The sequence below is a fragment of the Pseudophryne corroboree genome, chromosome 1 (assembly GCF_028390025.1).
Source record: "Pseudophryne corroboree isolate aPseCor3 chromosome 1, aPseCor3.hap2, whole genome shotgun sequence".
Lineage (NCBI taxonomy): Eukaryota > Metazoa > Chordata > Amphibia > Anura > Myobatrachidae > Pseudophryne > Pseudophryne corroboree.
In genome coordinates, this window is record NC_086444.1 from 642,790,133 (window position 1) to 642,816,709 (window position 26,577).

The following is a 26,577-nucleotide window of genomic DNA, read 5'->3' on the forward strand; positions in this document are numbered from 1 at the left end:
CGCTCGTGGAGATCACGTCTTCCAACTTCCGGGTTCGGTGCTTCCGGTTAGTGCGGTCCACCTGTTGTGTGTGTGTGTCAACTGACGTGTTTCTCCGCCCAATAAGGTGGTGGTTTCATCAGAGGGTATCGGATAGGTTAGCCACCTCTCTGTGACATTGTTGTTGTTGTACCCCACTCTGTTGTGACCTAAGAACTGAGTACCTTATCCTCATTAACTGTTAATTGCACGTGCATACTAATCGGTTAAGCATAAAGAGAACTGTACTAACAGCAACTTACAAGCTTGCATGTGCGTTTGCATGCTACTTTATTTTTATGTGTATCTTATTAGCTTTTAAAGCTTGCTTACATTTTAATAAATTGTGAACCTTATAATTGTATCAAATCAGCAGCCAACATTTTTGTGTGTGCACCTTTACTATATATATATATATATATATATTGGAAAAAGCAAATAAGATCAGAGCGACCATAGGTGGTAAATACTCTAGGAGACTAAAAAGATGTTTTTTTTTAAAAACAATGCGGGGTTTATTTACAACGAACGTTTAAAAAGATTGGACATAAAAAGGCAACATATAAGAATGCTTTTTTTTAAAAAGCTGTTACAAAGTCATTAAAAAGCATTCCAAAGGACATGAAGACAATAATAAAAAAATGACAGCGATAAAAATGGTGCTAAAAATTCACGTACTTAGAAAATAAGAACCATTAGAAACAACTGTGTATCTAAAATGATGTAAAAAATATAAATATGTATATAAAAAACTCCGTAAATAGAAAAAGCAGCTTAACTGAGGATTTCAATAGTAGCAGGAATCACCCAACGCGTTTCGTCTGGTCTGACTTCATCAAGGGGTAATGAGCACAGTGGGACACAACATCTATATATACCCCTGTGGGTAAGGAAGTGATTAATGACATCACTTCCTGTAATTGATTGACATTTTTGGAAACAGGATTCAAGAATACATGTATAATTCAGGAACACATAATGAGTGTGGCCAATAGTGAGGGAGGCTGTAGATATAGTAAAGCGCTTGATTTGCGCTTAGAAACTGTGCAGGGAGTTTTTATAAACCATAAAAGTCTTTTAAGCTCGTTTATTCCGATGTATGACGCTAATCGCGTCATTTCCGCCCCACATCCGGTGTCCGTGGCTTCCTTCTGCGCATGCGCCGGCCAATGTGAAGGGAAGTGCGGCGGCCATCTTCTAGGAGTCCGTAAGGCATGACAATTACTTGTGCTGGAAGCGGGTGCCAGCGGCCATATTTTCATAGATAATGTTCATTTAGTTAAATAGGTCGGACACATTCGCATCGTCTCCACACAGGAAGCCGCATATGTAAAAAGGATGAGAGCAAGAATCAGTGCATATATATACGATTTAGGAGTCATATATAGTCCGTATTAGATATACAGATTCTACAGACTAGGTGTAAAGTATGTTATGCTGTGGTTCATCATCTTAATCTGATAGACATAAATACAGTATTTCTCCTATGAAAATGACATCCATATAAAATGGTATTTCTCAAAGACATCAAGGGATTTCAATTGAAGTACATAGGTTATACATGTATTTGATAAAATTAATAAAATTAGTAAATAAATGGAGAGTGGATGTGGCAGTCAGGGTCATATTTATAAATATATAGGCATATACCGTCATAGACAGAGAGGAGATTTTAATTAATTTGAATGCAGAGATAAAAGAAAGAGAGATGTATAGAGAGATATGAAAAGATATAAGAATAGCACGCCCCTGATCCAGTTGTTATTACAGCACCCGGTCTTCTTGGGAAGTTTCCTTACCCAGTACTGGCCGGGCCAACACTGCTTGGCTTCCAAGATCGGACGAATTTGGGCATATCCAGTGTGGTATGACTGTAATCTAAGATCTGGGTGGTGGGAGAAGGGGTCCAGAGGTTGGGGAGCCTCCGCTCCGCATTCCAACCTGGACCTAGCTAGGAAAAGGCAAGTGGATGATGTCAGGAATTGAGGATTGGGAATAACAGGCTTACGTTTATCAAAAAGGAGCTATTTCGTAGCCTTCATTCAGTCTGTCCGGCACCCGCCGGCACCCGCTTCCAGCACAAGTAATTGTCATGCCTTACGGACTCCTAGAAGATGTCCGCCGCACTTCCCTTCACATTGGCCGGCGCATGCGCAGAAGGAAGCCACGGACACCGGATGTGGGGCGGAAATGACGCGATTAGCGCCATACATCGGAATAAACGAGCTTAAAAGACTTTTATGGTTTATAAAGACTCCCTGCACAGTTTCTAAGCGCAAATCAAGCGCTTTACTATATCTACAGCCTCCCTCACTATTGGCCACACTCATTATGTGTTCCTGAATTATACATGTATTCTTGAATCCTGTTTCCAAAAATGTCAATCAATTACAGGAAGTGATGTCATTAACCACTTCCTTACCCACAGGGGTATATATAGATGTTGTGTCCCACTGTGCTCATTACCCCTTGATGAAGTTAGACCAGACGAAACACGTTGGGTGATTCCTGCTACTATTGAAATCCTCAGTTAAGCTGCTTTTTCTATTTACGGAATTTTTTAAATACATATTTATATTTTTTACATAATTTTAGATACACAGTTGTTTCTAATGGTTCTTATTTTCTAAGTACGTGAATTTTTAGCACCATTTTTATCGCTGTCATTTTTTTATTATTGTCTTCATGTCCTTTGGAATGCTTTTTAATGACTTTGTAACGGCTTTTTTTTAAAAAAGCATTCTTATATGTTGCCTTTTTATGTCCAATCTTTTTAAACGTTCGTTGTAAATAAACCCCGCATTGTTTTTAAAAAAACATCTTTTTAGTCTCCTAGAGTATTTACCACCTATGGTCGCTCTGATCTTATTTGCTTTTTCCAATTTTCTTCTATCCTGCACACGTACAAGTGTAGGTTCTACTTAAGATCTAGCAGACGCCCCATAAAGAAAGGGGAGTGGCATATAGAGACTAGATATTTTACTGGGGTACATTATAGACATACTGTGAAAAATTATTTTCTACTGTATTTTTTGGCGCTGTTAGCTCACCCTATATATATATATATATATATATATATATATATATATATTTGTCTTTGTATTCCTTGGTGGATTACCAGGTCCACAGTGTGAAGGCAGCCAATTAATTGGTTTTATTTATTCACATTTTTTATATATACACCTATATTTGCATTGTTAGTGCCCAACACATTGCATTTTCTTTTCCTTTTCTTACTGAAAGAGTTTGCTGTGTGACTGATCTGATGAAAAAGTTGGTTAGGTGTGTGAGGCAGTCTTTTAGTTGGTATCCAACAAAATAACAGGTGGCGCTTGACAATCAATTGAAGTATAAAAACATTTATTTAAGTACAATAAATAAGGTTACAACACACTCCCGGGAGAATAAAATAATATGACAAAATTCACAATGATAAAAAATGTGCACTATAATAAGGCTTCTTAATCAATTCCTCAGAAAACCAGTTGTAATTGGTAAACTTATATGCACATATTTAGTAGGTGACAGTGCCTGAAGGATTTTTACTGTATTAAATACACTTTTGATACAATCAAAAATTGAATATAAAATATATGTGTAAATAATTAATATAATATCATAACATGAGTCACTCACGCCTTAGTATACCAGAAGGTACAGTACACGTCACAAATCCATTGCTGTGGATTGTAGGTTATGAAGGTGCATTGGTGAGTTACCTCCGCTGGGCAGGAGTCTGTTCTGTCCTTGCTCCCTGGTGTCGTCTCGCTGGTCTATCAGAGACACACACCAGAGCCTCAGCGGGTATGAGTGGTGCTGCGCCGTGCAGTGAGCCTCAGCAAGCCGTTCAGATGGTTAACACTGCCTCCGGTACCTCCGCACTTGCAGACGGGAGGCTATGGGCTGGTTTTCCGGAGTTTACCGGTCTGCGCCGGGCTGAAGGGAAACAGCACCCGTAGATTGCACTTCCCCAGATGGCGTAGTCGGCCGTAGCAACGGGGATTGGAGATAAAGTGCAGGTGCAGGTGCTCCCAATATCGGTGCTGTATGAGCGGGCTCCTTTGCACGGACAATGCGTAAATGCAGCAGCTAGTGAGAGTGTGGATCCTTACAGAAAAAGCCTGTGTCCTTAACGCGTTTCAACGCCAGCAGGGCGTCTTTTTCTAAAGGCAGGTATGCCTGAGGTTAGGAATGTTCTTAATTTTATACCTGTTCCTCAGGTGCAGCTATTTTTCAATGATTAAATCCAGCTGTCTCTTGTGTCGTTAATTGGTATATAGTATAATAAGCTCCTGACATCATGAGACCGGTGCATATATTTAAGAGAAACATCACCATATTAATATAACTTAGGTGACTCAATCTAATACATATTATCACAGCGTAACTCACATTTAATACATAAAAGAAATTTAAAAAAAAAAATAATACATCAAAATAGATTATGATATATGAGACTGGGAATACTTATTATAATTTTTTAAAAAATTACTTGTGTAATCAGAAAATATATCATACCAATTACATATTTTTTCATATATGCAATCTAATAAATAAATTTGCTCTGGTTATTAATTTACAAAGCTATAGTGAAAGAATTCGTTTTCTTTTTCTTTCATGCATTCTTTACTTATATTTATACTCAGAATTTATACTGAAATATTTAAAACATTTAAACACCCCAATGGCCCTACTAGTTAAATAGTTTTGGGCCACAAAAAGCAAAGAGAGGGAAAGGTCAAGAGAAATATAGAGAAAGAGACGCATAATGGGACTTATTTACAAAGTTAAAAATAAACCATTGAGAAATGTAAAGTTTTTACAGAGAGAAAAGAAGGGAACAAAAGGGGAAACGATAAATATTTCATATATTTTATTTATTCCACAGATTTCATAGGCATTACATAATCTATGAGATGACTATGAAATATTTTATCAACAAAAGGAGAACAAATACATACATGTGTATGTGCGTGCACAAATAATGGCGTCCACATATACTGTGCACACCCACACACATCCACATGGGCACAGTTTTCCGTGTATTCCTTTTTGAATGGTTTAATAACTACAGATCCATTCCATGAGAACTAAATGGTTAAATGCAATATATGATGCATATTTTATAAAGGATACCTTTACTGGTGAAACTAAACAACCAGATCTAAATAATAATATGAAATGATGTTAAATGAAAATTTATATAACCATAAATCAGTTTACACATCCGTGTCCGCATTGACATGCAGACACAAGTGTGCAATCCAATAATGCAAAACTGGCAGAGAATGCGGTCCAACAGCCAAGTGTTCAAATGAACTCCAAATCAATAGTTTCATTCAAACCTTGGGGGTTAAGTGTCTGAAGTTTCAGAATCCATGCTGCCTCCTGTCTGCATAGGGTTCTGAAACGGTCACCACCTCTACTAGTTGTTGGAATATATTCAAGCCCAACAAGCTGAAGGCCTGTTGGATCACCTCCATGTAGCTCAGAGAAATGGCGAGGTACACTATGATTCATGATGTTGTTAAGAATGTTCCTTCTGTGTTCCATAAATCTGAGCTTCAAGGACCGTATTGTTCGTCCCACATAATATAATTGACAGGGACAAATTAGTAAATATATAACGTATTGAGTAATTGGTATGATATATTTTCTGATTACACAAGTAATTTTTTTAAAAATTATAATAAGTATTCCCAGTCTCATATATCATAATCTATTTTGATGTATTATTTTTTTTTTAAAATTTCTTTTATGTATTAAATGTGAGTTACGCTGTGATAATATGTATTAGATTGAGTCACCTAAGTTATATTAATATGGTGATGTTTCTCTTAAATATATGCACCGGTCTCATGATGTCAGGAGCTTATTATACTATATACCAATTAACGACACAAGAGACAGCTGGATTTAATCATTGAAAAATTAAGAACATTCCTAACCTCAGGCATACCTGCCTTTAGAAAAAGACGCCCTGCTGGCGTTGAAACGCGTTAAGGACACAGGCTTTTTCTGTAAGGATCCACACTCTCACTAGCTGCTGCATTTACGCATTGTCCGTGCAAAGGAGCCCGCTCATACAGCACCGATATTGGGAGCACCTGCACCTGCACTTTATCTCCAATCCCCGTTGCTACGGCCGACTACGCCATCTGGGGAAGTGCAATCTACGGGTGCTGTTTCCCTTCAGCCCGGCGCAGACCGGTAAACTCCGGAAAACCAGCCCATAGCCTCCCGTCTGCAAGTGCGGAGGTACCGGAGGCAGTGTTAACCATCTGAACGGCTTGCTGAGGCTCACTGCACGGCGCAGCACCACTCATACCCGCTGAGGCTCTGGTGTGTGTCTCTGATAGACCAGCGAGACGACACCAGGGAGCAAGGACAGAACAGACTCCTGCCCAGCGGAGGTAACTCACCAATGCACCTTCATAACCTACAATCCACAGCAATGGATTTGTGACGTGTACTGTACCTTCTGGTATACTAAGGCGTGAGTGACTCATGTTATGATATTATATTAATTATTTACACATATATTTTATATTCAATTTTTGATTGTATCAAAAGTGTATTTAATACAGTAAAAATCCTTCAGGCACTGTCACCTACTAAATATGTGCATATAAGTTTACCAATTACAACTGGTTTTCTGAGGAATTGATTAAGAAGCCTTATTATAGTGCACATTTTTTATCATTGTGAATTTTGTCATATTATTTTATTCTCCCGGGAGTGTGTTGTAACCTTATTTATTGTACTTAAATAAATGTTTTTATACTTCAATTGATTGTCAAGCGCCACCTGTTATTTTGTTGGTTAGTGGTTTATGCAAGGGATTGGCAATTCCCTTTATCAGGAGGCTGCTGACAATCTCAGTGCAGTGTTTCTCACCTAAGCGCTTAGTTTTTTTCTTTAGTCTTTTAGTTGGACAGATAATTTGGACGGTTGGTCAGTTGGATGGTTGGAGGACAGTTGGTCTGATGTATGTCCAGCATAAGGCGTTCTGACCTGAGGCTATTTGACGCGACTGATGCCACAGTATAAAAGGCCACATTTGTACAAGAAAAGTATTTATTTAATACAGTACACTGTATGAATATAGGAATCTGGAAAAAAACAAACTTGTGAAAAGTTTTTAAAAAATGGTTTTTGTTGAAATTTTTTTATTTTTCTGTGATTGTTGTGCTATTGAAAAATAAACTAACAAACTGTCAAATCGCCTGGTGGTCAGACTTGCCAGCAGACCAGCAGACAGTCAGGAGTAACTGCTGGGCCACTAACAACGATTAGCAAACAGTCAGCGCCACGGGATCCGGATTGAAAGTCGACAGTAACTAGGTCGACCACTATTGGTCAACAGTAACTAGGTCGACAGGGTGTCTAGGTCGACAGGGTCTTTAGGTCGACATGTTCTAGGTCGACAGATCAAAAGGTCGGCATGAGTTTTTCACAATTTTTTTCTTTTTTTGAACCTTTTCATACTTAACGATCCACGTGGACTACGATTGGAATGGTAATCTGTGCCGAGCGAAGCGGTAGTGGAGCGAAGGCACCATGCGAGGGGTCGCGGTGCACTAATTGGGGTTCCCGGTCACTCTACGAAGAAAACAACACCAAAATAACATTGAAAACTCATGTCGACCTTTTGACCTGTCGACCTAGAACATGTCGACCTAAAGACCCTGTCGGCCTAGACACCCTGTCGACCTAGTTACTGTCGACCAATAGTGGTCGACCTAGACATTGTCGACCTAGTTACTGTCGACTTTCAATACCACACCCCAGCGCCACATTCAAAATGTTTCTGCTTTCTCTCTATTGCCAGTCCGCGAGAAGCACCATACGGTCCTGCAACAAATCCTTACCCCAGCTACTGCAGATCCTCCCTCCAGCACCGTGACCCATCTCTACAGCAGTGCCCTCTTCTCTGTGGCGCTCTACTCAGCCGGGTACCCGGCAAAATGGTCCCACCCAAATCTAACTCTCTCTGCACATGTTACATCGGCTCCACCTGCAGTGCACATGGTTTTGCCCAATTGCCAACTATTTTGGTTTGCTAACAACTGTGAATAACCTCCCTAGTCATCACCGGGGGCTGGAGTTGTGGTGGTTGCTTAATTATCAGAGTAATTCAGCATTGCTCCGGTGTATGGACAGCTGCTTGGAAAAGTTGCTGTCCCCTCAATCAGTGGCTTCTTCAGTGGCAATTATACTTACCGGTGCCGGGTCTGCCCTGTGCATATACGTGACCGACGTTTCACATCTTTTAGTGATGATGTATAAGCCCCAACAGGTGATTACAGTGCTTGCATATATTATGATATGACACAATAAGCTGGTGTGTTTATTAACAGATTGGGAACCAAATTTCTTCAGGCTTTGCACCTCCTTGAATTTGCTTCCATTAGTGCTAAGCATATGGGATTTCAACATGCATACAATTAAAAATGTCATTCCAAATCTAAGTAAACTCATTAATTGTGTAAGTGTTAGAGCAAAGCGCATGTCAGCAATTCTATCAATAGAGAAACCACAACACTGTGTATGAAAATCGTATACTGCTATTTCATTTAGTGTGTGCATGGAACACTTATTTGTACATGGCAAGAATATTAGTAGCGCTCAGTGGTAATTTGAATAGTGATGGTTTATGATAGTAACAAATATTAATTATAGTCTGTTTATAAATAGATAAATTAATAGTCTCAAATAATATTTTTATAGTTGTATCTAGTTCCTAATCCTAAGGCCTGATTCAAACATGTATGCAAATGTTAGGGTATGTTAACCTATTCAGGTCTGATTATAAACTCTCTTCAGTCATCAGTCAGAATGCTGTTCCCCTTAGCAACCGGTTGGAGATCAGTGAATGAATAGGTGACACAGGATCATTGTGTAACCTAAGCAGTTCATAGTTGATCTGTCTTAGGGGCCATATAAGCTTTATTTTATAGTGAAAGAAACAAAGGATTCATGTGTGCCAATACAATTAGCCAATCAGAATACACCATGTATGTCTGGAAAACTGAAACACGTCATTTGTCAAACAAGATTATAATTTGCAATTAAAATATATTTATTGCTTTGCGATTATCAGCTTTCCCGGAACATCCTTTCTGGAGGTCAGGACAGGTCAAAATCCTCCTCGATGTTCAGAACTTTTGGCGATATGCTTGACTGGCCTTGGATACATCTGGCGTTATAACAATGAGTAATTCATGCTTTGAAATACAATGTTGCTTATAATATATCTGTGAAGCTTTTAAGGAAACACGGACCTAAAGAAGTGAGGAGCAGTAAATATCTTAGTTAATGTGAAAAAGCTTGAATCAATATATATTTGCCATTTAAAGGAAGCTCCTACACCATCATTTCCCCTCTTTTTGATTCCACTTTTTCTCCCTATTCTACCTACACTATCTAGGCCTGAACTATTTTCTTTCAGTAAACCAGTCCCCTGGACTTATAGTCCAAACCTTGGGGATTACCCCTAACAACAATCAAAGGATAAGCAACTCCATTCTTCTGGCTGGAGAGTCACTGTCAACTTCTTCAAGTGGGATGCATGTAATCAAGTATCACGACCTTTCACCTTAATTTAAGGTAGACATGGTTAGCAGCACTTGATATGGACCATCATATCTTGGTTCAAAGGTCTTTCTCACATGTCTCTTTAAATAGACCCAATCTCCTGGATTTAGCTTATGCGTAGCTGATCCTTCTGGGTCTGGAATGGAAGAAAACACTCGGCAATGGAGGTTAGTCAATGTTTTACAGACCTCCTGTACATAACCTGTAAAAATCACCATGATTATGTTGTAATTGTTGTGGATAATAACAACCTGTTCTTAGAGCTGACCCAAACAATATTTCATATGGAGTCAGTTTACTAGGTTTCATGGGTGTGGTCCTAATATTAAACAAGACTATAGGTAGGCATTCTGGACAAGTTCTTTTGGTTTCTGTCATTTTCTGTAGTTTTAGCTTAAGGTCAAAGTTCAGATGTCCCCCCTCCCACTCGCCTGGGGGCGGTAAGACACATGGAAGGCCTGCTGTACCCCCAAATCTTTCATTATATGCTGCATGACTTCTCCCGTGAAATGTGTACCTCTATCTGATTCTATAACCTCAGGTATCCCAAATCTACATACTACTTCTGCTATCAGTTTCATTGCAGTGGTTTTTGCTGTGGCTTTGCTTACTGGCCAGGCTTCGGCCCAGTGACTAAACATGTCCGTTGTTACTAGTACATATTCATATGGACCGCTTCGTGGCCACTGTATATAGTCAATTTGTAGTCTTTCAAATGGGTAAGAGGCTTTGGGTATAGTTCCTAGAGGTGTCTTGGTTCTTTGTCCTGGATTGCTGATTCCACAGATCCAGCATCCTGCTACAAAGTTTGTTGCAGCTTAATTGAAGCCTGGAGCTATCCAATGCTCTTGTACTCTATTCACCATGGCTTCCTTTGAATGGTGCACTTGTCCATGAGCTACTTGTAACATAGGTGGAAATAGAGCTGCTGGTAGACAGTACTTCAATTCTCTTGACTTCCAAAGTCCATGTTCATCTTCTTCTGCCCCCAGTCGTGTCCATTTTTTTTTCTCCTTGTGATGCTTGTTGTTGAATTTTGATCAGCTCCTGTTCACTAGGCATTTGCTTCACATCTTGAGCTACTAAGACTTGCTCAAGTTCTTTTGATTGTAAGGCAATTCTCTTGGCTTCTGCATCTGCAAATGCATTTCCTTTAGCTTCCATGGTTTGGCTCTTAGTATGTGCTTGTACCTTGATTATTCCAATTCTTTTAGGTAGTTCCAATGCTCTGAAGAGTTCCATAATCAAACTGGCATGTTTGATGGGTTTTCCGTTTGCACCTTTGAAGTCCCTACTTTTCCATATAACAGCGTAATCTTGGGACTAGATGTTAGCTGTCATGTTTTCAGCATGTATGCAGGCTCTGGTCATTGCTATGAGTTCTGCTTCTTGTGCTGACATACTTGGTAGCAATGCTCCAGAGTCTATGACTTCAGTTTCAGTTGTTACTGCATATCCTGTCTTTGGGGATCCATTATCATAATATCTTGATCCATCGACGAACAGGTTCATGTCTGGATTGTCCAATGGTGTATCTTGGACAATAGGGAGAGGTAAAGTCTCTAATTCCATGAAGGCTAGGCAATCACTTCATATTTGGTAAGTCTGGCTGCAGAAAGATGCTTGCTATTTTATTGACTTAATATTTCTGTTACAGCGTGAGGTACTTGTATACACAGTGTAATCAGGCAATCCCAATGCTGGGGCTGTTATTATGGTTTGCTTTAGTTGTCTTACTGCTTCTTCAATGGTGTCCCTGTTTTCTGCTGACGCCTCCTTTTTTATTAATTCATATAGGGGTTGCATCAGTAATGAGGCTGAGGGTATCCATTCTCTGCAATAACCAATAAGGCCCAGGAAAGCTCTGATTTCTTTTAATGTTCTTGGGGTTTTTGCTTGAGTTATTGCCTTTGTTCTTTCATCAGTAAGGTGCCTTGTTCCTTGAGATATGCAGTGTCCTAAGAAGACAACTTTTTTCTGTACTAGCTGAAGCTTGTCTTTTGACACTCTGCAATCTTCTTCTGCCAAAAAGATGAGTAGTGATACTGTTTCCTTTTTGCACTTCTCTTCTGTCTGTGCAGCAATAAGCAGATCATCGACATATTGAACTAACTGGGTGTCTGTAAAGTGTGGTCTCCATTTCTGTAGGATTAATGCCATTGCCTCTGAGAAATCTGATGGACTGGTGGCTCCCCCTTGGGGTAATCGTGTCCAACCATATTGTTTACCTTCGTGAGTGAATATTAGAAACTTCTGGCTTTCCCATTCATCAGTAGATAATCTGTTTTTCCCTCCTTTTGAATCTTGAGATTCAACACCTTTATTGATTAATGTTGGAAAAGGGTTGCTGCGTTGAGGGTAATACATCTTCTGATGGTTACTTGTCGCACTTTGGCAGTGCTACTTCATACATGGTCAGCCTTGCCACTGACAGGTGTTTGGTTCTTGCTTGTTGAAGCTTCTCTGTACCTGCATGTGGACCCTGGATGATAAGTTCATGATTCAGCACTATGCCTGTGCTCTTATACTCTTCTAGGACTGTTGCTGCTATTACTGCTCTGATGCCGGTAGGTGCTCCTTGATTACCGCTGTCAAGTTTGCTTAAGTTGTAGGCCACTGGTCTTCACCTCAGTCCATGATTTTGCATAAGGACTTCTATATATGGCCTCCTTCTTTAATAGTCAGGTAGTTCTAGGGCTTGAGATGAGGCAACTGCTGTTTCCAACTGTTCAATAGCCTAATTCATTTGTTGCTGTATGTAGGATGCGGACCCTCCTCCCTTTCAGTGTTGTCATACAATGCTTGCATGTAGACTGGTGCTAGAGGTATCCGTGTTCTGTAGTGTCCTACTAGGCCCAGGAATGATCATCTGACTTGCTTGACACTAGTTGGCATCTTAGCTTGCAGTCTGAATCTTTTCCTTTTCACTTTTGTTAGATGTCTGGTACCTTGAGTGTCCTAGGAAGATTAACTCTTGCTTGACTAGCTGCAATTTCTCCTTCTGAGGCTCTGCAGTCTTGGTCTTCCAGAAACTTCACTAAGGACACTGCCCCTTCTTGTTGCTTCTTTTAGTAGTGGTGGCAATCAGCAGTTCATTCACATCCTGTATTTAGCTGTGTGTTTTGTGGATATATCACTTAGTGATATAGCCCCTCCACAAAGCTATCCTGGTCCAGTAGTATTGCTTCCTTTCTTCTACAACTAGTACTGCGGGAATGAGCCAATACTGAACTTCTGTTTTAACTTGCGTCTAAATGGCTTTTTGTTTTTTCCTTTGATAAGTTGCTGGAAAGTTAAACTTCTGCTGGTGTGTACTGTATTCTCCTTGGATAAGCTTTAGTACATTGTGCTTCAGCAAAGTCACTGGACATGTACTCCAAGGTCAAGAATTGGGCTGGTATTGGTGACTGCATTTCTCTCATCTCCTGTCCCTTTAAGAATTTCTGATATCACCAGTTCTTGTGGTATCTCCCTCTGCTGTCTTCTGCGTGTGCTGGCTCCAGTATTCATTAGGCACAGACGTATTTCTCCAGTGGGCAAGGTGACTGTAATCATACCTTCTGCTGTTTCCTCTGGAGACATTATGTTCACTGGGGAGTACCTAAAGAAGCTTGTACTTCATATTGGCAGAAGAAGCATCATTCATTTGTTTTCTGGAACTTTTTCTGTCTTGTTCCTTATTATTTGCTTTAAACCCCGGAGCTTCTGTTGCTTAAATCATGGCATTATCTCTGTAATCTTGCCAGGTAGTACTGACCACTTGTCAGATGTCTTTCTTTGTCCTTCTTAAAGCAGACTTCCTTTAGTCTCCAAACTTTCATGCGACCTTCATATTGTTTCTCAACTTTTCTTTTTCCAATCACCTCTCTTTATGATTCATTCATTATTCTTCATACTTTGTCCTTTCTTCACTTGCATATTCTTTCTCACTGCTGCTGGCATGTCATTTTCTTAGTCCAAGTCCACCCAGGCTGGTGTTTAACATAATGATGTTTATGCTGGGAGTTGTTGTTCCTCTTTGTCTTACTTTTCCAGTGAGAGATAGTCTTGTATAGCAGCTTGTATTTCAGGTTACATCTTTGCTTTCTTGCAGGGGTAGGGCTTAACCTCCCAATCCAGTCGTTGCAATGGCTTGATCTGTAAGTAAACGTAGAGGAATCTGGTTGTGCATAAAAACAGCTCTTGAAACCCTTGGGTCTCCTGTGGGTAAAGTCACTTTTATCGAACTGCCAGTGGTGACTGAGTACACTGTTGCCGACACAGGAGTTGCACACTTTCATATTCTATCATCTTGTGTGTCGTATAGTGACTTTATCATAGTAAGTTCTGATGGACTCAGTCTTTTCCTGTTTCAAATCTGGGGCTGCTGGTGCCCTGAGTGTCTGTGCATGACACCATCTCTTAAGTCTTGTCATGTACATCTTTCCACTTTCAAACGTTGTTCTATTTTCCTGTTCTTCTCTTTTCAATTTCACTGTTAGTGAGCTTGCAGATGATTCAATTCTGTTCATACTATGGGTACCTTGGTGTGCATGCATGTCTGGGTATAGGGGTGGGGTATAGTGTGCAGGTGCTGTTGCTGCAATTACAGGCAGTGAGTTTAACGCTGGTTGTGGTGCTATTGAGTACTCTGGTACAATGGGGAAATCATTTTCCTCATCTCTTCTTCTATTCTCTGCTCCTAATTCTTTTGCTACAGTGATCCAGATGGATGCTTGATCTCTACTATTATGCTCAATTATCCAACTTTTGTTACAGGAGGCAAATTTTTCCCATTTCTCTAGGTCAAGTGTCCCTTCTGACGGGAAGCCTGCTCTTTTGAAATTCCTTTCAGAGATTTATTACCCTCCCTGTCATTAACAATATCCACGGGTTTGTCGGGCCCTGACATCTTTTCAGACCGCGCTCCCATGCCTGGGTGAACGTGCGCGGAACCCCTCCTGATGTGGTATTTTAATAACTCCTTTTGAGGGACTTAAAATCTCCTTTTAAAGAATCTCTACCTAAAGAGCTTCTTCAATCCGTCTGTGGACAAATGACTGGGGTTGTAGTGTTGCCCCTTCCTCCCTGCTTTTGTGGAAGATCTGTTAGTACTGCTCCCCAAGTGAGACCTGCATAATAGATTATTTCTTCTGGATCACTGAGATGCGTCCCTAATATTATTGTTAAGTTACTCCAAGGGTCTATCCCCCTGCCTATATGGACTCCTGCTTGTATCAGTATCCCTGTTGTTCTCGGTAAACTCCTTGCTATCGGGTCTACCATTTAGTTTGTTTCTCTTCAGAAAGTAACAGCTAACACCGGGGACTGCTTGGATGTGAGAAATACCTATCAGTGTGTGTAGGAGAATCTAGTTATACTGGTTTCATTATTCAGCAGACAACCTGACTCCCCCCCACCTTTTCAAAAGCATATTGACAGAGTACATATAACAGTGCAAGGATACAAAAACAAGGATGACAGTAGATGCTATATCTGTTATCTGTGTGCACGGCAGCTGTTTGAGGCTGTACGGGCACATGGGTCTTAGACCTGGGATTATGTGGTTCCTAGGCCAATAGGTTATGATGTTAGATCAATCATTCTTAATGTAATGTTCCAACAATTCTCTTTTTAAAATGACAACCTTTTGTACAATAAAATTCATCATCATTTTCCACATAACCAAATGAGACTTCAGTGCTTGTAATTGCCACCAATCTCGGTGCTACAGACCCTTTGTATTTTCTTAACACAACAACACAGGTACAAGATTTGCATACACCTCTTTGGTTATTTATCAATTCAAACTGGTTATCAGCATTAGAACATATCTTGGCCATGCGCCACCTTTATAAAACGGCTCTATTTTCTTAATAAACATGCATTAGTACTTGCACAATTTAAAAGTTTTCTGCATACTTGATTAATTCCCCCTGTGCACTTGTGACAAATTATCTGAAATTATTTACCCACAATTCAACAATATAACACAATTCAACAATATAACATAATTCAACAATATAACATACTTCAACAATATAACATAATTCAACAATATAACATAATTCAACAATATAACATACTTCAACAATATAACATACATGTATGGTACCTTAAAAAATTTCTTCTGACTGACGCTGGGCTCTTTAAGATATTCTCTGACCTTCCCGACTGGACTTCCCCTTGATTTACACAAGAAACGCTGAGTTCAAGTGAGCAGGTAGAAATCTACACAATAAATCTCACTTACCGGTTTTTTTTGTTATCAGCGGTTCCTGAAAGATCAGAGGATTTATTGCCAGTGGAGGAGATGCTGGAATATGCCGGACGAGACCCCCAAAATGTTAGGGTATGTTAACCTATTCAGGTCTGATTATAAACTCTCTTCAGTCATCAGTCAGAATGCTGTTCCCCTTAGCAACCGGTTGGAGATCAGTGAATGAATAGGTGACACAGGATCATTGTGTAACCTAAGCAGTTCATAGTTGATCTGTCTTAGGGGCCATATAAGCTTTATTTTATAGTGAAAGAAACAAAGGATTCATGTGTGCCAATACAATTAGCCAATCAGAATACACCATGTATGTCTGGAAAACTGAAACACGTCATTTGTCAAACAAGATTATAATTTGCAATTAAAATATATTTATTGCTTTGCGATTATCAGCTTTCCCGGAACATCCTTTCTGGAGGTCAGGACAGGTCAAAATCCTCCTCGATGTTCAGAACTTTTGGCGATATGCTTGACTGGCCTTGGATACATCTGGCGTTATAACAATGAGTAATTCATGCTTTGAAATACAATGTTGCTTATAATATATCTGTGAAGCTTTTAAGGAAACACGGACCTAAAGAAGTGAGGAGCAGTAAATATCTTAGTTAATGTGAAAAAGCTTGAATCAATATATATTTGCCATTTAAAGGAAGCTCCTACACCATCACAAATATATTCACAGCTGCAAACATGTGCGCAGCGGCTGTCTGACAAAATATGCAAATGTCACAGCCACCAGGAGTTGTATAGAGACGCTCATAATCAGCATCCCTGAGCAGATACAAAGACACTACCACTGGACGCACATTGGACCAACGTCGACCATTAGAGTACAGTAGGTCTATAGTCACTCAGCATAGCTACAAGAAGATGCATGAAACATTTGTATGGGATGATGTCGGGATCCCGTCACTTGGGATGCCGGCGGTCAGTATACCGACAGCAGTATCCCGATGCACAGAATTCGGACACATGTTAGGTGAGTATTTTAACCCTAACCTGTACCCTCTAAACCATGGGTCTTCAACCTGCGGCCCTCCAGCTACTGTGGAACTACACATCCCAGCATGCCCTGCCTCAGTTTTAGCATACTTTAGTAGCAACACTGTGGCAGGACATGCTGGGATGTGTAGTTTAACAGCAGCTGGAGGGCCACAGGTTGAAAATCCATGCTCTAAACCCTAACCTTCCCTTCCCGCAGCCTAACCCTAACTCTCCCCCTCCCTGCAGCCTAACCCTAACCCTCATGGGATACAAACAATGCATATTGAGGGTCATTCCGAGTTGTTCGCTCGTTGCCGATTTTCGCAACGGAGCGATTAAGGCAAAAATGCGCATGCGCATGGTACGCAGTGCGCATGCGGTTAGTATTTTAGCACAAAACTTAGTAGATTTACTCACGTCCGAACGAAGAATTTCCATCGTTGAAGTGATCGGAGTGTGATTGATAGGAAGTGGGTGTTTCTGGGCGGAAACTGACCGTTTTCTGGGAGTGTGCGGAAAAACGCAGGCGTGCCAGGATAAAACGCGGGAGTGTCTGGAGAAACGGGGGAGTGGCTGGCCGAACGCAGGGCGTGTTTGTGACGTCAAACCAGGAACGAAACGGCCTGAACTGATCGCAATCTGTGAGTGGGTCTGGAGCTACTCAGAAACTGCTAAGAATTTTCTATTCGCAATTCTGCAAATCTTTCGTTCGCTATTCTGCTAAGCTAAGATACACTCCCAGAGGGCGGCGGCCTAGCGTGTGCAATGCTGCTAAAATCTGCTAGTGAGCAAACAACTCAGAATGACCACCCATTGTCACATTTTCTGTTTGTTGTCTTTTTCAATGAATCCTACATAGGTGATATATTTTAAAAAGTGTATATGTTAACCACTGTGGTTAATTATAAAAAAATATATGCTGCATGGTGTAATCTTTGTGGAGTCCACTATTTTTTTTTAGTTATTTTTAATTAACATGGGCCAAAATGTTTTTAAAAACACACTTTTCCCCCTTGGCCCTGTATGACACAAGAACTAGGGACTGCAGAATTAGAGGCAGGTATTGAGGACTCTGGTCCCTCATGGTCAGACCAAACACAGCCCCCTTCCCTATAAGCCATCTTGTTGGATTTACTACAGGAGGTGCAGTGATGGTATATGTGTATAGTAGCGTATCCAGGCTTTTCAGTGAGGGGGGAGCAAAGTGTAAAACTAGGCACCAGGAGGAGGTGAATTGAGGGTAACTGGAGGATGGGCCACACACATGTGGTGCAGCCTATACAAATGGCATGCACTCCTCGAATGATGACAGGCAGTGTGTGGCTCGGTGTATACACGTCAGAGAATAAAAACCAACACAAAAAACAAAACAGTGCCAGACACAACATCTTGTATTATACTGTATAGGTATATACACCACATGGGCAAAAGTATGTTATTACTAGTGATGTGCACCGGACATTTTTCGGGTTTTGTGTTTTGGTTTTGGATTCGGTTCCGCGGCCGTGTTTTGGATTCGGACGCGTTTTGTCAAAACCTCACCGAAAATTTTTTGTCGGATTCGGGTGTGTTTTGGATTCAGGTGTTTTTTTCAAAAAACCCTAAAAAACAGCTTAAATCATAGAATTTGGGGGTCATTTAGATCCCATAGTATTATTAACCTCAATTACCATAATTTCCACTCATTTTCAGTCTATTCTGAACACCTCACACCTCACAATATTATTTTTAGTCCTACAATTTGCACCGAGGTCGCTGGATGGCAAAGCTAAGCGACACAAGTGGCCGACACAAACACCTGGCCCATCTAGGAGTGGCACTGCAGTGTCAGGCAGGATGGCACTTCAAATAAATTGTCCCCAAACAGCACATGATGCAAACAAAAAAAGAGGCGCACCAAGGTCGCTGTGTGACTAAGCTAAGCGACACATGTGGCCGACACAAACACCTGGCCCATCTAGGAGTGGCACTGCAGTGTCAAGACAGGATGGCACTTCAAAAAAATTGTCCCCAAACAGCACATGATGCAAAGAAAAAAAGAGGCGCACCAAGGTCGCTGTGTGACTAAGCTAAGCGACACAAGTGGCCGACACAAACACCTGGCCCATCTAGGAGTGGCACTGCAGCGTCAAGACAGGATGGCACTTCAAAAAAATTGTCCCCAAACAGTACATGATGCAAACAAAAAAAGAGGCGCACCAAGGTCGCTGTGTGACTAAGCTAAGCGACACATGTGGCCGACACAAACACCTGGCCCATCTAGGAGTGGCACTGCAGTGTCAAGACAGGATGGCACTTCAAAAAAATTGTCCCCAAACAGCACATGATGCAAAGAAAAAAAGAGGCGCACCAAGGTCACTGTGTGACTAAGCTAAGCGACACAAGTGGCCGACACAAACACCTGGCCCATCTAGGAGTGGCACTGCAGTGTCAAGACAGGATGGCACTTCAAAAAAATTGTCCCCAAACAGCACATGATGCAAAGAAAAAAAGAGGCGCTCCAAGGTCGCTGTGTGACTAAGCTAAGCGACACAAGTGGCCGACACAAACACCTGGCACATCTAGGAGTGGCACTGCAGTGTCAAGACAGGATGGCACTTCAAAAAAATTGTCCCCAAACAGCACATGATGCAAAGAAAAAAAGAGGCGCACCAAGGTCGCTGTGTGACTAAGCTAAGTGACACAAGTGGCCGACACAAACACCTGGCCCATCTAGGAGTGGCACTGCAGTGTCAAGACAGGATGGCACTTCAAAAAAATTGTCCTCAAACAGCACATGATGCAAAGAAAAAAAGAGGCGCACCAAGGTCGCTGTGTGACTAAGCTAAGCGACACAAGTGGCCGACACAAACACCTGGCCCATCTAGTAGTGGCACTGCAGTGTCAAGACAGGATGGCACTTCAAAAAAATTGTCCCCAAACAGTACATGATGCAAACAAAAAAAGAGGCGCACCAAGGTCGCTGTGTGACTAAGCTAAGCGGCACAAGTGGCCGACACAAACACCTGGCCCATCTAGGAGTGGCACTGCAGTGTCAAGACAGGATGGCACTTCAAAAAAATTGTCCCCAAACAGCACATGATGCAAAGAAAAAAAGAGGCGCACCAAGGTCACTGTGTGACTAAGCTAAGCGACACAAGTGGCCGACACAAACACCTGGCCCATCTAGGAGTGGCACTGCAGTGTCAAGACAGGATGGCACTTCAAAAAAATTGTCCCCAAACAGCACATGATGCAAAGAAAAAAAAGAGGCGCTCCAAGGTCACTGTGTGACTAAGCTAAGCGACACAAGTGGCCGACACAAACACCTGGCCCATCTAGGAGTGGCACTGCAGTATCAAGACAGGATGGCACTTCAAAAAAATTGTCCCCAAACAGCACATGATGCAAAGAAAAAAAGAGGCGCACCAAGGTCGCTGTGTGACTAAGCTAAGTGACACAAGTGGCCGACACAAACACCTGGCCCATCTAGGAGTGGCACTGCAGTGTCAAGACAGGATGGCACTTCAAAAAAATTGTCCCCAAACAGCACATGATGCAAAGAAAAAAAGAGGCGCACCAAGGTCGCTGTGTGACTAAGCTAAGCGACACAAGTGGCCGACACAAACACCTGGCCCATCTAGGAGTGGCACTGCAGTGTCAAGACAGGATGGCACTTCAAAAAAATTGTCCCCAAACAGCACATGATGCAAAGAAAAAAAGAGGCGCACCACAGGTATAGAATGTAGATGGATAGTATACTTAATGAATGACGACACAGAGGTAGGTACAGCAGTGGCCTACCGTACTGCTATATATAGTATACTGGTGGTCACTGTGTCAGCAAAACTCTGCACTGTACTCCTCCTATATAATATTAATTATACTGGTGGTCCCCAGTCCCCACACTGAGCACAGATATGGAGTGTTTTTCAGGCAGACAACGTATACTGGTGGTCACTGTCAGCAAAACTCTGCACTGTACTCCTGCTATATAATACAGCTGCTCCCCAGTCCCCACAATTAAGCAGTGTGAGCACAGATATATTATGCAGCACACTGAGCACAGATATGGTATGGAGCGTTTTTTTCAGGCAGAGAACGGATAAAACTGGTGGTCACTTATCAGCAAAACTCTGCACTGTACTCCTCCTAACAGCTGCTCCCCAGTCCTCCCCACAATTAAGCAATAAAGCAATCAAGTTCAACAATAAACGGAGAGGACGCCAGCCACGTCCTCTCCCTATCATCTCCAATGCACGAGTGAAAATGGCGGCGACGCGCGGCTGCTTATATAGAATCCGAATCTCGCGAGAATTCGACAGCGGGATGATGACGTTCGGGCGCGCTCGGGTTAGCCGAGCAAGGCGGGAAGGTTCGAACCTGCCTCGGACCCGTGTAAAATGGGTGAAGTTCGGGGGGGTACGGTTTCCGAGAAACTGAACCCGCTCATCACTAGTTATTACCCCCAGATAATTACTGTTTGCCAACTTGAACCATAACCATTGCAAACAGGAAGACTTGTGGACAGGTGGCGTGGCCATGGCACCATTTTTTTACGGACATATTTCAGACCATTTTTTACTGCTCTAATAATGACAGAAAAATGACTTGCCACTGGCATTGCCAATGTCTCTGTGAGAATGCATCTTACAGTATGTGCTCTTCGTAAACTTGCCATTTATATAATTTATTAACTTTGACTCTTAATGCTCTACATTTCTATACTCTATATTGATGATAAAGGCCGATGGTGAATCACAAATGTGTTTTGTGCATGCACAAACACCAACTGCGCATGCATACCATTGTATTAGGAGGAACATATACTCCCCTGCTCTTTCCCATGCTACACCACTGTATGTGCAGAAGCCGGATGTGGAGAGGAGGTTAGCACCTCTGATGGCTCCAGCCAGGGCTGCCATCAGAAACTGTGGGGCCCGGCTCTGACAAAATAGACAGGGCCCCTCCCTCCGAAAAAAAAAAAGATTCTGCCACACTGCTCCTTCCCTATGTGATGACATACATTGTGTTGTTACATAAAGGTTGAGTGTTGCAGACCTACAGGAATGGTTTACAGAAAGCTGGTGCGCAAATGAGGCTTGTTTTAAGAAGTCATCCTTGCGCATCAGACTGCTGTTGATTCACAGACTGGTGCAGCTCTACAGATATTGGCGGTAGGAGCCAGGTATGGACCCCCCTCCTGTAAGGGCCCGGGACACCAGTCCCCACAGTCCCCCCCTGATGGCTGCCTGGGCTCCAGCTGCTCCTACTGTTCTCCCACATAGGGAGGTTGATCCACATCTAGAAAAAAAAGAGAAAAAACAACACTGCATTTTGTTTGCTTAATTATATATAATTATTCTGTTGACCCTTGAAAAATTAAAATTTGGCATTTCAATAATTATATTAATGACATTTCTCTTCACTAAAGTAATATTTTTTTGCTAATTGGTTTTTAACATTGGCCTAAGTCTTTACACCATTTTGTCAACTGATAGCATACTTATTTCATGTGTACCCAACTCATTTTATTACAGAAGGAGCCAGTTGCATCAATTAATATAATGAATAACCACCATTAAAGTAGTGCCCCTTATACACATAATGCTCACAGTAGTAGTGCCCCTTACACTTAACGCTCACAGTAGTAGTGCCCCTTACACTTAACGCTCACAGTAGTAGTGCCCCTTACACTTAACGCTCACAGTAGTAGTGCCCCTTACAATTAACGCTCACAGTAGTAGTGCCCCTTACACTTAACGCTCACAGTAGTAGTGCCCCTTACACTTAACGCTCACAGTAGTAGTGCCCCTTACACTTAATGCTCACAGTAGTAGTGCCCCTTACACTTAACGCTCACAGTAGTAGTGCCCCTTACACTTAACGCTCACAGTAGTAGTGCCCCTTACACTTAACGCTCACAGTAGTAGTGCACCTTACACTTAATGCCCACAGTAGTAGCACCCCTTACACATAAAGCCCACAGAAGTAGTGCTACACATAATGCCCACAGAAGTAGTGCCACACATAATGCCCACAGTAGTAGCACTACTGTGGGCATTATGTGTGGCACTACTACTGTGGGCATTATGTGTGGTACTACTACTGTCAGCTTACAGAAGGAGCCATTTGCATCAATTAATATAATGAATAACCACCATTAAAGCTTTTCAGTATAATGTAAAAAATATAATCAGATAGTAAGACAACCATGTTTCAAGTTCAGAACATGGGGACTCACACAGTAGTGCCCATCATACACATAATGCCCACAGTAGTAATGCCCCTGTTATGCACACCAGTGCCAGCAGGAATGTACTGGTGTCTGAACGGAGAGGGATGCAAAACAAATGAACTCACAGACAGACTGGGGAATGTGACATTACATACACAGAAGGTGATAGGGTATCAAAATAAACACAAAGTGAACAGAGAAGCCCAAAGGCTAAGAAACTGGGTGTCTCCCTAGTATTAGGAATGCTCAGATGGAAAGAAGCGAGATGTTGTGATTTAATACGTAGAGAACCCGAAATGCTGTTGCTAAGGGCAACAGCAAAACCCTAAAGGGTTACCAACGGGTGTGGCAGTAAACTCCTTGGTCAGAGATGGAATAATAGACACAAGGAGAGTCTCCACAATCCTTGTCCTCACTTGCAGTGCACTGGTTCAGCTTACTGCCACTAAACTGACACCTGAACACCTTGCACAGTGAGAAATGATTTTGGCAGGCAAGTCTGAGAATACAGCCGCAAACTTGCTAGGTTCACAGAGTAGCAAAAGAACCCCAGCAGGTTAAACGACTGACTCCAGTCTTACTGCTAGGTCTGGATTGGCAGAGTGTAATACCAAATCCCAAGGCCTATTTGCAGTAAGCAACAAACAAATACAAAGTTTACACAGTACTAGCTAGCTTTCAGGAACTGACTAACAAACAAAGATTCAGCAGCATCTGCCTAACCTGAGAAGAGGGTTTATATAGCAGGTGCTGTCCACGCCCCACTCAGACCTCACAGACTGTGAGCACAAAAACCAGCACCGGATCCCCTGCCGTGCACAGAGCCTGTAACCACTGCACAGCAAAAGACCCGAACCGGAGTATCAGCTACGCTCAGGTTACTCCGCTAGCACTTGTCTCCCGGTTGCCATGACAACGTGGCAGCACAGAGCAGGAGACCCTAACAGTACCCCCCCTCTGACGAGGGGTCAAAGAACCCCTACCACCGGGTTTATCGGGGAACTGCGAGAAGAAAGAGCGTAACAGTCTGGGGGCATGAAGATCACAACTGCGCACCCACGACCGCTCCTCCGGGCCATACCCCTTCCAGTGCACCAAAAATGACAGCCGACCCCGAACCAGCTTGGAGTCAAGAATCCTTTCAACAACAAACTCCCTCTGGCCACGTATCAGAAGAGGGGAAGGTCTTCCACTGGAAGAAGGATTACTAATCGCCCGTTTTAAAAGGGAACAATGAAATGTTTTATTGATACCCAAAGAGCGGGGTAGATCTAACTGAAATGCCACCGGATTGATAACCCTAGTGATCTTATAAGGACCGATGAACCGGGGGCCTAACTTATGAGATGGCTGTCTCAACTTCAAATTCTTGGTAGACAACCAGACGAAGTCTCCTAATTTGAAGCTGCAGGGTCTTTTCCGCTTATCAAAAACCCTTTTGGTCACTAATGACACAGACACAAGGGCTTTCTTCACTTTCCTCCAAATACCTCTAAGGACCGAAACCACAGAGGAACCACCAGGCGTGGAGTCCAGGGGGTCAAAAGAATTGGCCTTAGGATGATGCCCATACACACAAAGGAAGTGAGAGATCCCTGTAGCAGAGTGAGCCGCGTTGTTATAGGCAAACTCCGCCATGGACAGATGAGCAACCCAGTCAGTCTGACACTTGGAGACATAACACCTGAGGAACTGCTCCAAGGACTGGTTCACCCTTTCAGTCTGCCCATTAGACTGCGGATGGTAGCCTGACGACAAGCTGACAGAAATCTGGAGATCGGAACAAAATGCCCTCCAGAATTTGGCCACAAACTGGGATCCGCGGTCAGAGACCACATCAAGTGGCAACCCGTGGAGGCGCACAACATGCAGCATAAATAATTCAGACAGGCGTCTGGCCGATGGTAGCCCAACCAATGGAACGAAGTGCGCCATCTTCGAAAACCTGTTAAAGACAACCCAGATGGCTGTCTGTCATCCCCGAGGATTTGGGCAAGTCCACCACAAAATCCATTGAAATGTGGGTCCATGGCTTAGATGGAATAGAGAGTGGATGTAATGGGCCAACAGGAACCCCTCTAGGAGTCTTATTTCGGGCACAGATGTCACATGCCCGAACCCACTGATCCACATCCCTAGCCACCCGAACCCACTGATCCACATCCCTAGCCACCGAGGGCCACCACACCGCCCTAGATAGCAACTCCCGAGTTCTGGCAATACCCGGGTGACCTGCCGACTTCTTGGCATGGAATTCCAGGAACACTCGCTGTCTTAACCTAGGAGGCACAAACAAAAGACCTACCGGGAGGTCTGGAGGAGCCTGCTCCTGTGCTCTAAGGACTAATGACAAGAGGTCCTGGGTAATGCCCACTTTAATACATGATGGGGACACAATGGGCAATGGCTCCTCGGTGGTCTCCTGGATTGGAGCAAAACTCAGCGAGAGCGCATCAGCCTTGATGTTTTTTGACCCAGGACGATATGTTATCAAAAAATTAAAGCGAGCAAAAAACAAAGCCCATCGTGCCTGCCTGGCATTGAGGCGCTTCGCTGACTCTAAATATGCCAAATTCTTATGGTCGGTGAGAATTGAGACCACAAACTTAGCCCCCTCAAGCCAGTGTCTCCACTCCTCGAGTGCATCCTTAATAGCCAACAATTCCCGGTTACCAACGTCATAATTCATCTCGGCAGGCGAAAATTTACGGGAAAAGTAAGCACAGGGATGAAGGCGATTATCAGACACCCCCATCTGAGAGAGCACTGCCCCAATACCCATCTCAGAGGCATCCACCTCCACCACAAAAGGACGCTCTGGATCTGGGTGTCGCAGCACCTTGGCCGAGACAAATGCCCTTTTGAGACGGGCAAAAGCCGCTTTGGCCTCACAAGACCAGTGAGCAACATCCGCCCCTTTCTTAGTGAGTGCCACCAAGGGCGCCACTATAGACGAAAATCCAGCGATAAATCGTCTATAAAAATTCGCAAAGCCCAGAAAACGCTGAAGCGCCTTCAAACTAGTGGGCTGCACCCAATCCAGGACTGCCTGTACCTTGGAACCCTCCATTTGGAAACCTTCTGGGGAGATAATATATCCTAGAAATGCGATTTGCTGAACTTCAAATTCGCACTTCTCCAGCTTCGCCCCAAGCCGGTGGTCTCTGAGTTTCTGGAGGACTAAGCGTACATGCTTCCGATGTTCCTTCAGGGAATGGGAGAAGATTAGGATGTCATCTAAGTATACAACTAAGAATCTATCCAAATATTCCCTGAGCACATCGTTCATGAAGTCCTGGAAGACTGCCGGGGCATTACAGAGCCCAAAAGGCATCACCAAATATTCATAATGCCCTGAGTGGGTATTAAAGGCAGTCTTCCATTCATCCCCCTCTCTTATTCGGATTAGATTGTACGCACCGCGTAAGTCAATCTTAGAAAAAATGGTGGCAGTACGAAGCTGGTCAAACAAGACCGAAATGAGAGGCAGTGGGTATGAGTTTTT

General features: G+C 42.5%; 1 pseudogene; it reads right to left on the reverse strand.

Moving 5' to 3' along the window:
* Positions 1–1,779: 1,779 nt before the first annotated feature.
* LOC134951928 (5S ribosomal RNA) lies at positions 1,780–1,897 on the reverse strand (annotated as a pseudogene).
* Positions 1,898–26,577: the final 24,680 nt, after the last annotated feature.